Source organism: Hyposmocoma kahamanoa, unplaced genomic scaffold, assembly GCF_003589595.1.
Source record: "Hyposmocoma kahamanoa isolate Upper Pololo Valley unplaced genomic scaffold, ASM358959v1 119, whole genome shotgun sequence".
Lineage (NCBI taxonomy): Eukaryota > Metazoa > Arthropoda > Insecta > Lepidoptera > Cosmopterigidae > Hyposmocoma > Hyposmocoma kahamanoa.
In genome coordinates this window covers 1,840,710-1,846,777 of record NW_020653409.1, presented here as the reverse complement: position 1 = coordinate 1,846,777, position 6,068 = coordinate 1,840,710, and positions in this window count along the sequence as shown.

Sequence of the window (6,068 nt, the reverse complement as noted above, 5' to 3'; positions counted from 1 at the left end):
CGTATACAGTTCCTTATAAAAGAACCGTTTACCGTACCTAAACTAAACCGTGGAACTATGAATTTGGACGTAGTTCTAAGGTTAATATTATTTATGGATGTCTTCTTTCTTAATGAGATTAAGATATTTTTACGGGCATACAAAATATACGAATAAATTTAGTCATGATACCGGTCTCCTTAAACTTTTCTCTGAGAAAAACCCGAGAACCTAAACGGTACACAGAACAGGATGAGGGGCGATGTGGCAATGCCCCTCATGTATTGTGATTTAAAGCACTGCAACTATTATGGATACGTGTCGCTTATCATCCCGTCATTTGATATCATATAAAATTGTCTATTATTTTACAAAAAAAAATCATTCCCTGGCGTAATTGGCAGAGTATCTGACACGGATTGTTTGAGCGTGCTGGTTCAAATTCAGCAGGATCGAATGAATTTTTCTAAGTATTCGATCTTTGTTATAACAAACTAGTGGAGTAATTTCACACAAAAATAATTGTAATAACTGGAATAAAACATAGTAACAATAAATAAACTACAAGAAAAAAAACCTCAAAAATCATAATTATTGATGTAAGCGCAATACAATAAAAAAGACACAATTTGCAAATTTAAAATGTGATTTAATAATAAAACCATGTCTACGGCTCCGCTACAGACGACAGGTTTCCGTGATATTCTGCCATAGTTTCGATAATAGGATTTTTGTTAATAATCAAAATGTACCATTTACTGCGTTACAATACCTCGTTATCTAAATGTTCGAATAATAAACTAAATTGTTTAATATTTTTACCTGTAACAAATTTGTATTTAAATTTGTAAACTATACGCGTAGTGCTTTTTATGTGAATACTATCAATGTGGTAAACACGTAACAGCTGATTAAACACTGCCCGACAAAACGTTTATTATGCCAAGTAATTATAATTTAATTTTGCAATTAAATTTATTTTCAGTTTATTATTATTTGCTTATACGTTATACCTCCAACGGAACAAATTAACATGCAAATCTTCAGAAAATAAAACTCCTTCTAAAATTTTTATTACGTTATGAATATAAACCAAATCATCGCGATGAAACTTGCATGTCATTGATGGTTCAAATTATACTTCGTCTGTAATTATAGTTCTCAAGACGCGTTCGGTGAGTGTATTTATTTTTTACCGACTTAAGAAAGAAAAGACTCTCAATCTACTGTATTTTTTGTTTTGTATGTATGTTACGCGATTAGGTACTCCGATTTGTGAACAGATTTTGATGATTTTTTTTTTTGTTGGAAAGTACCTCAGTATTGGTTCCAGTAAGTGTGATGAATCCGGTTTCGCGCACTTTCCGGAAACCCATTTCAATAAAATCTGGCAAAAATGTCATTCCACGAACTTTTGAGGTCGGTTTTTTATAATTATGATATCAATCGGTGTACAAATAACTAAGTTGTTGAAACGACTCAGCTCTGCAGTGTGCGCGATAAAAATAAACGAAAACTTTCAGACATAGAAACTGCTGGATTGGTTTATTTTAGCTACTTTTACAGTTTGATGACAATAGTATTTTGCTTTAGGAAAATACCAGCGACATTACAGAATCTTTCTTCTGTAGAAGCGTGTACTTAGGCAATTACAAAAGGGGTCCCTAGAGGCTATCTAAAAGACAAATTTAAAGAACTTATCTCTTCTTGCAATGACCTTACCTTATGAGTGAAGGAACGAATAAGTCGTTGGCCTGGTGGTAAGTCACACGCCTGTCCATATCAATTGCAGTGCCACTCAGAGCTTCGCAAAGATATGAGGGGCGTTGCCACTGCACCCGTCACCCTGAGACAAAAGTTGACAAGTCCTTGTATCTGTATCAGCACCCTTACCCTTCAACTCACGTTATTGCTTGGCGGCAGAAATAGGTGAAGTGTCAGTACTTCCCTGAACAAAATCTTTCACAAGGAGATTTACTGCTACTAGAGTGCTGTGGTGAACTTAGCCCAAATGGGCTAGGGGCAGACACTGGTATAGGGGTTGATGATGTTGGTGGCTGCAACACCTGCTCTTCCTCGATGCATTCTCGTCTTACAATCATTAATAAATTCCTATGCTTTTCAGGGAAAGTGGAAGCTATCCAATCCAGCTCCATCGTCGTGTCGCGAGCAGTGGCTGACTGAATGATATTGAAACGTTAAATATTGACAAATCTAGCTGTAAGAGTCATTAGTTTTACAATATTGCATTACAAATAGATTTTGGACCTTTATATTTATATTCTACAACTTTTAGCTGTTTAATTAAGTGTAAACAACGCTTTTTAATTGTTTGTAAACTTTTAACTATTGTTTGAACTTCGAATAGTATAGATAAGATCATGTTTGCAAAAAATTTACAAATTGTTTACATTCAATTAAATCGTCTATAATGTTATATAAATTCTTATAAGAGCTGAGATCAAATAGACAAATCCAATAGTATTTTTGTATGGAAACCTCTTAGGAATAAACCTTCTACTTATATAGTATACAGTATATAATACATACTTATTTCTGTATTATGTGGTTATAATACATTCTACTGTTTACAGTGTCGCTAGGGGCATAGTATCTTTAGTAGCCCTGTAATGTAAACATCATTTATATCGAAAATCGACCAATCATACAAATGTATGACGTCTAATTAAAACCACATTTTACTATAATTTAAATGGTACATTATTTTACATAGAATAAAGAAAACTGTATTAAAATAGCTATAGTTATTCTTTTTGTTTAAAAGTCGATTTTTATTGTGACTATTTAACAGAGACATTTCTTTCGTGCACTTGTTTCTAGAATATGCGCCCAAGTTTATATTTTATTTACCTTTCTTGAACATGCTCGGAAATGTGCATTTTATTTTGAACTAAGAACAAGCAAAGAAAAGGTTATCAGGATTATATAAAGTTCTTTTTTTTCTTTTTACTTTTAAATATTTGACATATAAACAACTGCATACAACATCGAAGTGACTGAACACAAATGCCATATAGCCAAGTCGTCAGCTCGTTTTTTTTACGCGCATTCCATGTGTTCGTTTTTAAATTGTTTTATAAAAGATAAATGGCGAATAAATGTATTCGCGTTTGTATAATTTCCTTGCATTTATTGAGCAAAGCTCTTTATAATTCTCTGCGGAAACAGCAACTGTTTGACTCACAAAAAAGCTCTTGCCTGCGATTCGTGTTTCTTACGTGGACCTTGACAATAATGTCCTATAAAATGCGGAATCTAAATGTGCTTATAAAGCTATAGCTTTATAGGATAAACCCCTACTGGAATGCAATCATAACCTGCATTTAGACCTTTAAAACACTGCCTAATTACTGATTCACAAGGGGAAGTCTCTGTTAACTAGTCAATTTCAGTAAACTTTTGTAGTCAGTCCGCTAATGTTATCGGCACTTGCTCGACCAGCATTCCTCCAGAAGCATTTTGAGCCAAACCGAGAGTGGATGATTGTGCGCATTGATTGTAACAACTTCAGGACTTCTGTAAGTTCTGAAGTTTTAATATTTAATTCAGTATCTATATGCCAGTATTAGATTTTGATATTAATAACTTTTTGATTGAAATTTTATAATTGTAGTGTAACTGGACTTGTAAATACGCTATGGTTACAAAAAAAATTATGACGATTATACTGTATTGCTCTTAAACAAAATCACAGGAGAATAAATAAAACAATTTTAAATACCAAATTTGAATTACAAATTGTTAGAAAACTTAGTTTAAGTTTCCTGTATATTTCTTGACCTGGAAAGTTCTAAGATTATCGTGTAAAGCAATCGTCTAGGCAGACGTGGACCATCCTCGCCCTCCATCTTCACTTATCATCTATTTGTACATCATTTTCCTTATCGTGCAGGGCAAACCTAAGTCAATGGAATAAACTCCCACTTGAGTAGTCAGGAGACTGGACTTCCACCCGCTAGGCTTCTGACATACCTCGCCTCCATCCATCGCCATCTCCTCAATTTTCTCAGATTCAAATATATTTTTATCCTATGAAGGCATTGACTTACAAATAAATGGACGACGGGTCTAATACAAAAACCACGAAAAAAATGTCCCAAGTCAACCTATTTAAACGTAGTGACATGTAAAGGAACATGAAAAAGCTAAAACGTTGAATTTAAATTGTAATGTCATCGCAGTACTGTCTAATTTTGCTTGCTTCGCTGTCAGTCGAACAAACGAAGACTGAAGCGTGAATGACGCTCTGTATACGATTTTAACGCCCTACAAGTTCGGACACTTTTTAGCGCGGACCCGACGTCCATATAATTGTAAGTCAATGTATGAAGGAAAGAAAATTACACTTGAAATCGAGCTCTACTACTCATTCGTAAGTCAGATTCCCTAAAAAGAATGAATAAGAAACTAGAGGTGCTATTTGTAAGTGAAGATTTGTACACATCATTTACAATATTAATAGGTCGAGACAACCTGCAACATTTAAACGTGTTACTACCGCTACATTTTTGTCATCAAAGTTCGCAGATGCTGTATTTAACATTAGTATAATTATTTTTTTTTACTATACTTTCAAATCTCGTAAGTGGCAAATTTTGGATATCAACCGGAATATCTTATCTATTATATAAAAAATATATATTCTCTTTAAAATAAATTAAAATGTACTATGACGCTATTGACGTAAGAATGTTAATTTCTTTTTCCTTTTCAAAATTTGTTTTGCTTTTACATAGTTTTTGAAAAAATTGGTTGAGGTATGTACGCCGTGGTCGACCTTTTCTCCAAGTTTCCTTCGACATCCGCTCAATACATTTGTTCCCTTATTCCACTAAATAGCAAGCCTATATTTGCCGGAAATTGTATAGTTTCCTAGCGTGTTTACAACATTGTTACTATATAAATTCAGTATCTATTTTGGTGTTAATCAAATAGCAGTAAAAAAAGACACCTTTGTTGCCTCAATGAAGTAAAAAGCAATATTAAATGTACAAATTACGCTAAGCTTTATGTACCAGAAGATATTTATGCGTAAAGATATATAAATATCTTTTGCTAATAGTTGTGATAACAATTTATAATATTTGATAAATATATTTACCCTTAATTAGTGACCCTTGCTCCAATAGCGTAACCTGTGATCTTAAGACTTGTCTCACACACGTGGAACAATAGATACTTGTCCCAATAAAGAGATAGTAACCCCAAAGTGGCACACAACGATATTCCCCCTTTATCACTAATGGACATGATTATTACTAATTACAGGTTTCTTACTGAAATGAATTGTATTTTAACGATTGCAGTCTCCATGGCCTTGGGTTGACTGGCCACCGGCAGCTGACAGCTCTAAAGAACCGTTTACACGGGGCCAATCGACGAGCCATTCCATTAAGTCATTTGCGTTGTGTAAATAGAGACAATCCATTACGGAGTGTCTCCAGACTAGTGATAAAGACAATCCACTAAATTAGAACGATTTCTAATTTTTGTGGTCAATACCCCCACAACACGTAGTGTTGAGTCATCAAATTTCCTTTTTGGAAAAATTTACAGAAAATTAAATATTTTCTGCAAAATCATATTTTTCTGAAAAATAAATATTTTTCTGAAAAATAAATATTTTTCTGGAAAAGAAATATTATTCTGAAAAATAAATATTTTTGTGGAAAATAAATATTTTTCTGAAAAATAAATATATTTCTTTGATACCTGTCAAAAGTTGAAGTTACTTAACGAAAACGATGAAGCCTGGTGAAGAAGTGGTTTTTGGAAATGGCTGTCCGCTGTTGTGAAATAATTTTAAATCTTATGTGGATTTTAGCCATACATGTTTATTTTATAACTCGCGCTAAATATAACTTCAAAAGATGTTTCTAACGTAGAACATAATATGAGCTTTCCAAACCATATTTTACCAATTTTTGGGGGATTTTTCCGGAAAAATTTCCACAAATTTTTCAGAAAATGACCCAACTGTAACCACACGTGCATTGAATTGGCTCATGTAATGGCCTTGTGTGAACGTGCATCCTGAGCCACTAGCTTGCCTTCCCGTTTAGTAACGA